The sequence below is a fragment of the Cupressus sempervirens genome, chromosome 9 (assembly GCF_028749045.1).
Source record: "Cupressus sempervirens isolate cs-2001-9-10 chromosome 9, ASM2874904v1, whole genome shotgun sequence".
Classification (NCBI taxonomy): Eukaryota; Viridiplantae; Streptophyta; class Pinopsida; order Cupressales; family Cupressaceae; genus Cupressus; species Cupressus sempervirens.
In genome coordinates, this window is record NC_143126.1 from 636,192,032 (window position 1) to 636,203,630 (window position 11,599).

An 11,599-nucleotide genomic window follows, 5' to 3' on the forward strand; every position below is an offset into this window, starting at 1 on the left:
TGATACATATTCAACTATAATTTTAATTTATATATGATCCTTCACTTACTACGATGTGATCAACATAATTTAAAAACCAAAATATTTACAACAGGAATATATCAAGAACATAGAAAAAACATTATCAAAAATTGTAATTGTTGTCATCCAAATGCAATATCATAGAGTATCACAAGACAACTCTAGCACTCCCAAAAGCAACAAATATGGAGATAGGAGATAAAATTTAAGATATAAATAAGATATATGTCGCCTATATCAAAACAGAATGATTATTCTACACACACACAAACTCATACAATTAGTGAACATAGCCATTTAATTATTACAATGCTATTAACATACAGTTGAAAAAACAAAATATTTCCACCATAAAATTATCAAAAAGTACATAGCTGATTAGGACACATCATATTTCACTTATCAAAAATTATTGACAAAGTTGAAAGATCAAAACATTGACATAAAACACACTACAACACAAGTACTCCCAAAAAAAATAGCATGTAAGATTACCAGGTGACAATCTCCAATTACATAATTGAGATTTATGACACCTAAACTCACCATAGAATGGTAAAACCATATGTACACACAAAAATAGCTAATCAGTTATCATGCATGTGAAACTGAAATGGAAAAATGATAATGTCACAAGGGTAACCCTAGCAAATGTCATTTATTGAGAACCACAATATAATCATTAGATAAGGACTAAAGGTGAGTACCTGGTCTAGCTAGGCAACATTAGCAAAAATAACATCAACCGTACCAACAAGCAACCTATAACAAGCAGGATGTCACACATCTTCAATAATAGGTATCACATTTGTTCGTTTCTTTGCTACGTTTATCGAATCTCATCCACTTCTTTGCAAAAATTCAACTCCATACACAATGCTAGTCTAGTAGCCAACAAGATAGTAACCATAAAAAACATATTATCCTATTATAAAATCCCTAAACAACAAGAATACTAACCTCACACTTTTACTGCATAGGCAACAAGAAATTTATAATATCACTTCCTCCCACCATCACACAAAAGGCCAACACAAAATGCATAATAGAACATGTAGGCTTACAAAACTGCACCTAAAACTTACCAAACCATAAACTGTAAATAAATATATGAATGAAATAGTGCATGCAACTATCAATATTATCCAAAATATGATTTGACCATAATGGAAACAATACAGCAACAAACACTTTCACACACACAAACAAAAGACAGATCATAATAGAGTATCCTCAAAATATCAATAATATAAAAAGAATATGAATGAAACAATACATGAAACAGTCAATATTATCCAAAATATTATTTGACTATAATAGAAACAATATAGGAGCAAACACTTTCACACACACAAACAAAAGACAAATCACAACAAAGTATCTTGAAAATAGATCAATAATATAAAAAATATATATCAAAGGAACAATACAAAAACAAGTTAGGAGAATGTAAAACAAGAAAAGGTATACATGAAACTTATTCTCAAAATACCAAAAAGTATAAAATGAAAATTTTAAAACAACTATACACAACCAAGTTTACAAAAAGTATAACAAGAAAAGGTAAACATGAAACTTATTGGGCCTACAATGTCAGAAACATGAGAGATGGTTGTTCTAGATGTAGCCCCCAGATATAGTACATGTGTTCCTAGTTTCTACAAACCAAAATAAAATCAAAGCATTACTCATTCAAACAAACTCATTAAAATCCAGCAATAATCACAATTGAATTACTTCACTCACAATCCAGATGTTATCAACACCACCAAGAATGGCAGCAACCAACTTTGAACAAAGTGGATTCTATATTCTATATTTTTTCTTAGTTCCATCATCATTCTGCAAACAAACATGCACGCCAATAGACATTAGATAAAATGACAAAAAAAGCGAACGTCAATCTACAACCCACATCTAGGGGACAAACTTGGTTTAAAATCTAAATTAGTATGGGTTTAATCTAACTATTGGTATGGATTTAATCTGCAAACCACATCTAAGCTAACATTGATACCAAAGAATGTTATCATCGAATCCTCAATGCCCACTATTGGCTTAATATTTCTTCTCATGACTTGCTGGCCTGTACTATGAATTGGAAGACAACTATTGTTGTGTGGATCTTTATTACCATACAAATTATACTATTAATCATGTTCATCTATCATTTTTTCTCAACTGGAAGCTTCAATGAGAAATCTTGGGCATGTCTAGAGAAAAACATTGTTAAACAAACAGTGAAAGACATTGGTGTGAGGAAAAGAGAGATGATCAATGTGTTGTCATGATCAGAGAGACAATGTCATCTTGTAAGATAGAGATCTTATCACTTTTAAGGATAAGAACCAAAAGAACTTATCAATATTACCAAGATCAAAGGTTCAATAGCAAAGATGTCATAATGAGAAGACATAAATATTATGATGAGCTAGAGATTATAGACACTTTTAAAGTGCATAGTGAGCAGCCAAAAGAATAGAGGATGGAAAACCCAAAGTTCTAGTTTGCAAGTCGTTCTGATGCATTAGTTGAGCTGAGCACACAAGTTAGGATCTACTCATAGATTTGAGCATTTAAATGAAGCATGAAATAAATAGGAAGAAATATAAATTTTGTGTGAGAAGAAACTCAACATTATCCAACACACAAATAGATTACTTAGTAGAAAATATGAAGCAAGCATAAACAAAAAATGTCAGTTTGTCAAAGAAACTCAAAGTTGAATACATTCACCATTAAATTAGAGAGTGATTTGTTATTTTTATATTATACATATTTGGAGATATCATAGTAGTAACAGAGTTGTAATTCTTGGCAACCCATTTGAATTGATTGTATGCTTGGAAAAGGTTGTCACAACTAGCAAAATAATTTGATATTTCCCATTATGTCAAATTTATTTGGCCTAATTCTATTAGACCTGCATCCGAGGTATACTCAAATATTTATTTTTGGAAAATGATATTTATATACTTAAATTAATTCATTTTTTCCAATTCATATGATTCTCGAGGGAAATGATTAAAAGGCCTTCAATGGAACTCTTTCCAACCCCTATTATGGCTCGTTCTAAAAAATGTTAACTTTCTAACATCCAAGAAGTGCAAAATGCTCAAATATTGAGAAATTCTAACCTTTTAACACCTTTTTGATCCAAAAAGTCAAAATATTAATTCAAAAAAATTTAGGCTTGCTCAAATGCTGAGCAATTCTACCTTTTGAACCTCAACTACTCTATGCTCTGACATGCGAACTAACCTACCTAAAAGAGAGAAAACATTCATCAAATCAGTAATAGAGTATTATCTTTTCTGTTGACCTCCCAATGAGTGCCAAGTAGGAGGATATGTAATAGAGTATAAACATTCATCAAATTATAATGAAAGGGGCTTTTTGTGAAATATTATAGTTGGAAATCACTCCTGTCGAAAGCTATCCCACATATGGAACTGTCAACAAGTAGTTGTTTACAAAATGCTTTGGAGAGGATGCCACTTTATGGAGGTCAATAATCATAAGGTTTGCAAATAGTGGATATGTTGAATGGACTATACAAGGTTTCAAGCAAAACTTTGCAACAGGAAATATTTTCAGATGATACTGTTAGGTTTGTTTGGTTGACACATATATAAATATGATAGAATAGACAAGTCTCACAGCCTATCTAATCATAATGATAGTGGCTCAAATAGATGTCATATCATGGACTTAAAAGATTACAGGTTGTGTAATTAAATATAACTTGATGATAAGACTTTAGAAAATTTTCAATATGATTCAGTTAGAAAACATAAAGACATGATGTAGGAGCATCTTGGGTGTATGAGCAATCTTGCATCATGCAAAAATATTTTTATTTCCAGTCTTTTCAATTTTTAATAAGGACTAGTATACAGGGAGGTTACTATTTCTGGAAGCTTCCTATTTTTAGTAAGTTTTTCATTTAATCTCAGAATGTTTTCATTTTCTATAGGAAGGTTCATTTTAGAGAGATAAGCTTACAATAAAAATCTCATTGCTCCAGCTTAAGTATCAGAGAAGTTATTATGGATTTTCAGTGAAAAATTTGCAGAAAAATCTATAGGCTCACCATTGGAGGCCTTAGAGTTCCCAAATGAGGTCCAAAAATGTGATAGAGATCAGGAACTAGCATTTTTGAAAAGTGGTTATAATAGCCAATTAGAGCAACGGTTCATGAGTTATGGCCTTCAAAAGTTGGGCTACTGAAATTTCTAAAATAATTTGTCAAAAATGTATTTAATGACTCTATATGTATTTTTAGGGTCTATTGGCCCTAGGTATTAAGTTTGAGTATCTAGAACCTTCCCGAGTGGCATAAAATTGCTTATTTAAGAAAGGCCTGAACATTGTCTAGGGAAACTCTGGGTGATAGTTCACATCACTATCTTACAGATTACTCTAATGAAGGTTCCCATTTGGGTTATCATATTGTAATTGAGAATTCCATAATTTTTCATTTGTGGTGATAATAAGAGGTCCATATTTTTCTGTTGCATTTTTTGTTGTTTCCTTGTTTCTGTTATGAGTTTATGGTATTAATGGGAGTCCCCTGCATCAAGTGGTATGAGAGCTAGAGTTCTTGAGTGTGTGGATAGACAACCAACTATGAGGTAGTTCAAACTAGGATCATGGTTTGGGCTGAGCATATAGACAGATCATTGATTGTGAGGCAATTTACACTAGGGTTTCAGCGAAAGCACAAAAAATGCCTACACAAAAAGAGCATGGTGGAAGAGCTATAGGTCTTACACTTGAGGGTTTTTGAGCCCTCCAAAGAAAAATGCAAGCATTAGAAGAACAAATGCATAGAGGAATGAATCTTCCCAGAAGAGATGAAAGTGAGGATGAGGATAAAGTAGAAGAAAATTCTGAAGCAAAGGCAGTTCTAAATCTAAAGGAAGAGAGACTTTTTAGGGCCATCTCTAAGATAGGAAAAAGAACTAAGTTTGAGGTTCCGACATTTTTGGGAAATTTTAACCCAAAGGAGCTAATCAATTGGATCAATGAATTGGAGGAGTACTTTGAGTAAGAATATATTGAGGATCCTTATAGGGTCAAGTTTGCAAAGGTGAAACTAAAGGGACATGCAAAGATCTAGTGGCAAGAGGTTCAATTGGAGCAGAATCGAAAGGGAAAGGAAAAAATCACCAGATGGGAATGAATGGTAGCTAAACTAAAGTGACAATTCATTCCCATGGATTATGAGCTTGATCTATTGAAGAAAATGCAATGGTTGAAGCAAGCAGGAAAATCTGTTCAAGAGTATACCAACGAGTTCTACCAAGTTCTCATTAGAACTAGCCATGCAGAAGTTGATAAGGAGAAAATGGCTTATTACCTTCATGGGTTAAGGCCAAGTATTTAGGAAAAGCTAAGTCTGGTTTGAATGAACAATATTGAGGAGGCATACTAGTTTTCCCTAAGAGTTGAGGAGAAATTAAGCAAGAAGTTTCACAATAAGAATAGTGGAAGAGGTCGAGGTGGAAGATCTGGTGGACTATCTTATGGAGGCCATAATGATGATCAAAAGAACAAGGATGAGGCTAGAAGTAGTAATCAAAACCAAAGGGGAAACAATTCCAATCATTTCTATGATCAGAACAATAGAGATCAGAGAGGAAGAGGCAGAGGACAAGGATCTGAAAGAGGAGGCTTTCGTGAGAAATGTTTTTCCTGCAAAGAAGAAGGGTATAGAGCATTTGAATGTACCCCACCAAGGAAGGATAGATCGAAGAACAAAAGGCTAGGCTAGAGTTGCACATGTTGATGAAGATGATAGATCCTCACATTTTGAAGATGGTGAAAGAGGAGAAGTCCTAGTAAATAGAAGAGTCTTGGTAAGTGTTGAGAATGAACCTAATCAAAGAAGGAGCTTATTTTGCACAAGGTACAAATGTTAAGATAAGTGTTGTGATGTGGTCATTGATGGTGGAAGTATAGACAATCTAGTGTTAGAAATGATGGTCACCAAATTGAAGCTAAAGAGACAGAAACACCCACATCCATATTGTATTGCTTGGGTGCAAGATGACCACAAGGTCATTGTGAATGAGCAGTGCTCTATGAAGTTCAAGAGTGGAAGATTCCAAGATGAGGTACTATGTGATATCATACCTATGGACATATGGCATATGTTTTTGGGTAGGCCATGGTAGTTTGATAGACATGTTGTACATGATGGGTGAGAAAATACTTTTACTTTGACCAAGGATGGAGTGAAACATAAGCTGAAGCCATTCAAGGAGAAAGAAGAAAAGGTATGTAGTGCTGCCAGAATATATATTGTTGATGGAAAAAAGTTTCTCAAAGGTATGAAGTGTGAGCATATGTATTTTTCTATAATTCCAAAAGATAGTAAAGAAGAAGTAGAGGAGGTGCCTATAGAAGTTGCAGATATGTTGGGAGAACTTTCTGATATTATATCATATAATATACCTAATGGATTACCCCTAATGAGGAAGATTAGTCACCAGATGGATTGGGTTCTAGGAGCCAGTTTTCCAAACAAGGCAATGCACAGAATGACAGCAGCAGAAAGTGAAGAGTTAAACAGGCAAGTTCATGAGTTACTACGAAAGGGGTTGATTCGAGAGAGCTTGATTCCATGTCTTCTACTAGTAGTATTAGTACCAAAGAAGAATGGAGAATGGAGGATGTGCATAGATTGTCGCGCTATCAACAAGATCACAATAAAGTATAGATTTCCATTGCCAAGGATGGATGATATTATGGACTATTTGGGTGGAGCTAAGTATTTCACAAAGATAGATCTAAAGAGTGCGTACCATCAGATTCATATCAAGGAAGGTGATGAGTGGAAAACTACTTCTAAGACAAAGGACAAACTGTATGAGTGGTTAGTCATGCCTTTTGAGCTAACCAATGCACCAAGCACTTTCATGAGGCTCATGAATGAGGTACTAAATGAGTTTCTATGTAAGTTTTTCATTTTTTACCTAGATGATATATTGATATTTAGTAAGACATTGGAGGAGCATTTGATTCATATCCACAAGGTGTTTGAAAAGTTAAGGGAAGAAAATTATTGATAAACTTGAAGAAGTGCAGTTTTGTCAAGAGAGAGTTGGTGTATCTAGGATTTGTAGTCTCAAGAGAAGGTCTAAAAATGGACCTAGAGAAAGTGAAGGCTATCCTTGAATGGCCTACTCCAAGGAGTGCAATAGAGGTAAGATCTTTTCATGGACTGGCTACATTTTATAGAAATTTCATAAGAAATTTTAGCAGTATTTGTGGACCTTTGACTAAAACAATGAGAGGAGATAGGAAAGAGTTTAAGTGGACTATAGGAGCAGATAAGAGTTTTAATCTATTGAAACAAAAAGTTATTGAGCAGCCTATTTTAACACTCCTTGATTTTAACAAGATGTTTCAAGTAGACTGTGATGCTAGTGGCACTGCAATAGGAGCTATTTTGAGCCAAGAAGGTAGACCTATTGCTTAGTTTAGTGAGAAGTTGAATGATGCAAAAAGAAAATATTTTGTTTATGATTAGGAATTTTATGCTATCGTTCAAGCATTGAAGAAGTGGAGACACTATCTTCTTCCTAAGGAGTTTTTTTTGTATACTAATCATTAAGCTTTGCAATTTTTAAATAGTCAAGGAAAATTGAACCAAAGGCATTTAATGTAGGTTGAGTTTTTGCAGAGTTATACATTTTTTTTGAAACACAGAAGTGGGAAGTCTAATAAAGTTGCAGATGCTTTTAGTAGAAGACAACTTTTGCTGATAGAAATGCATATAGAGGTGGTTGGGTTCAAGGAACTCAGTACATTATATCCAAATGATCCTAATTTCGGTGAAGTGTGGAAGGCTTGTATAGAACCTGTTACACTTGATAGGACAAAGTGGTTGGATTTCATGATCCAGGATAATATGTTGTTCAAAGGAAGCTAGTTGTGCATTCCCAGAAGTTCAATGAGAGAGAATCTTATCAAGGAGAAGCATAGTGGAGGATTGGCTGGACATTTTGGGAGAGATAAAACCATAGCTTTGGTTGCTGAAAATTACTATTGGCCATAGTTACAACAAGATGTGACGAATTTTGTACAAAGTTGTAGAGTATGTCAGATGGTGAAAGGACTAAAGTAGAATATAGGGTTGTGTCATCCATTACCTGTACTAGAGAGATCATGGGAGGATATCAGCATTGATTTTATTCTTGGATTACCAAGGACACAGTGTGGGCACGATTCTATTTTTGTGATGGTTGACAGGTTTTCTAAGATGGCATATTTTATTCCTTGCAAGAAGACTAGTGATGTTGTTCATGTAGCAGAGTTATTTTTTAGAGAAGTGGTGAGATTGCATGGTCTGCTAAAGAGTATAGTTTTAGATTAAGATAAAAAAAATTTTGGGTAATTTTGGCATATATTATGGAAGAAATTGAAGAGAAATTTGAAGTTCAATTCATCACATCATCCGTAGACTGATGGACAGATAGAAGTTGTGAATCACAATTTGGGAAATTTGCTGAGATGCTTGATTGGAGATAAACCAAAAGGATGTGATATGATTTTTCCATAGGCCAAATTTGCATATAATAATTCTATCGATAGGATTACTGGTCGATCACCATTCCAGATTGTATATTGGAGTAGTCCTAGAAATGCTTCTAAATTGAGACAGTTGGATAAAGGAGAGATAAGTAGTACCGAAGTAGAAGATTTTGCTAAACATTTGAAGAACATCCATGAGGAGGTAAGGAAACACATCATAAAGATGAATAAATAGTATAAGGCTAAGGCATATTTGAAAAGGAGGTATAAGGAATTTCAGATTGGAGATGATGTCATAGTTCACTTGAGGAAGGAGCATTTTCTAGTGGGTAAATATAATAAGCTGAAGATGAAGAAATTTGGACTATGCAAGATAGTGAAAAGGCATGATTCTAGAGATGCTTATGAAGTGGAGTTGCCTACTAAATTGAATATTTCACTAGTATTTAATATTTTATATTTGATAGAGTACTATGAAGGAGGTTAGGGAGATGAAGTTGCAAAAGCGTAGTGGAGTATTCTAGCAGCTAGTTCGGCTACAAAGGAGATTGAGGGATAATGGTAGCTAAATTAGGGATTAACCTTCTCATAAAATTTATTCTACCAAGAAAACTTTGCAGACCCTTCTTATGACTAGGAAGAGAGAGGGAAAGTATCTCCTTTATGGGTATGTGCAGGATCATGGTCAACCAAACTATGCCCTTAAGTGGCAATAAAAAATCAGAAAATCAGGATTATGTCAACTTGACATGCAATTTTCTACTTGTTATTAACTTTATATCAAAAAGTTGAGAGAAAAGAATCCCTAGAAAATTGAATGTAGTTTCTAAACTACTAGGACTTATCTCAAAAAAATGAAAATTGATTCATCAAACTTTTGAATTTTAATGCAATATTACAAAAAATTTAGAATAAAAATAAGAAGTAGACATATGTCTAACCACCTTAATCAAAATCAAATGATATTATTTTTTAATAATATTCTAGATATAAGTAGTGGACTCATACCCCAATGTGACACATATTTCTAGGTATTTTTATTCTAAATAAATAATAAATAATTAATTTTTGACTTTAGTATTTTTGAAATAAAAAAACTCTCATGTCTGACCACCTTAACTAATTCAAAACTCTGTAAAATTCATTTTTTCATTTTCTTTTCCTTACAGTAGAAGAAACATAGAATGTGATGCATCTTTTGGATTTAAAAAATGTTGTACCATTTGAAAGTTATAGTTATTTTTCAAGTACTATGTCAGTTAGCACTTTATATATAACTCCATTAGAAAATAAGGAATAATTACTTACTGAACTCATAATTTGGCAAACTTTACATTTATGGAAAGATAAGAAAATTCATAAGAAACCCTTTTTATTTCATCAAATTTTGGTGAAGAAAAAGTCATCAACTACATGTTTGAAGTAAAAATTAGATAAAGACATGCCAAAAGTGCATTTTTAGGATGTTTTTAAAGTTTACCATATAGGTTTGTTATCAAAAAATATAGTAGACCTTATAAAGATATTAATTGTTTTCATTTAGTATCAAGATGGGTGGGAAAAAAGTTGGAATAGATTTTCAAATGGATTGAGATATTTCAGAACTATAGATTTTTTAGATTGCCACTTTTTGGCACACCATGATCCTGCACATACCCTTGTTCTCTCTAGATCAATGGTACACCATCCTTTGATACAATGTGTCCTAATAATTTTCCTTCATTGGTAGTAGAGACACACTTGCTTGGGTTAAGGGATACCCCAAACTCTCTACACCTTATGAGCACTTGTTTGAGATGACCAAAATGATCTTCTACATTCTTTGAATACACTATGATATCATCAAAGTAAACCAATACAAACCTTTCAATCATGTTTTTGAAGGCCATCTCCATTGCCTTTTGAAATGTGGCACCCATATTCGTTAGCCCAAAAGGAATTTTACTATAAGAAATGGTACCCCACTTGGTGGTGAATGCAGTCTTGTACCTATTAGACTCTTTGACCAGAACTTAATTGTAACTAGAGAATCCATCAAGAAATGAGAACCTCTCTAAGCCACTAACCCTGGACAATATCTGATCCATGGAAGGAAGGGATGGTGATCCTTAAGGGAAGATTGGTTAACATCCCTAAAATCTACAATTAATCTAATCTCTCCATTATTCTTCCTAATAGGGATAAGGTTTGCTACCCATGATGAGTGCTTGATAGGAAAAATTATATTAGCCTTAATCAACTTGGATAGCTCTTTTCTCATTAATGGCTCAATTTTAGGATTCACTGGCCTCTATTTTTATCTTATTGGTTTGACACTATCAATTAAGTCTATGGTATGTTGAAACAACGTTGGGTCAAAAACCTTCAAATCATCATATGTCCAAGAAAATATATCATTAAATTCTTGACATAGAAGAATGAAATTTTCTTGCTTAGTTTTAGAGCATACCTTCCCCATGTTTAAGGTCTTTCCATTAGCAACTACAACTAGTGTATAATCACCTTTCTCAGTAGCTAGGTTCAAGCCTCTATTTTCTACTTGGTCATTAGGGTTGAAGGCTCTCTAAGGTAATGACACCCTTTTGCAATTTTTTAGAACTGAGATTAATGATCTGATCACCATACTAGTTATGCAACCTAGATTAGTTCCTCTCTAATAAATTTTGCTTCATTCTACAAGAAACTTACAATTTGTGCATCAGATTCAAACACTTTCCAATTGGTGTTATTGTTAGGAACTACAGGCCTAACTGCCACTTTGATTTATTGTTGCTTCTCCTCCTCAAGATTCTTTGGCACATCATAAGATGCACCTACTCCTACAAGCCTATCAACTTGTCTATTCTCTTTTCTAGGGATGATCTAAATATTAAGTGCATTGAAACTTTCAATAAAATCCCATACTCTATGTTTATAAGACTTGAGCAAGCCATTCTTAGTGATATTTGGATTTCTCACTTCATTAACCACCAACTCACTATCTCCATATACACTCAAAGTTTGAATTCCTCTTTTTTCAGCCAGTAAAAGACCTTGA

At 33.5% G+C, this 11,599-nt stretch overlaps 1 pseudogene; it reads right to left on the bottom strand.

Annotated features, from left to right (window-relative positions):
- Positions 1–737: 737 nt before the first annotated feature.
- LOC149540328 (rRNA 2'-O-methyltransferase fibrillarin 1-like) lies at positions 738–11,020 on the bottom strand (annotated as a pseudogene).
- Between the last annotated feature and the right edge of the window lie 579 nt (positions 11,021–11,599).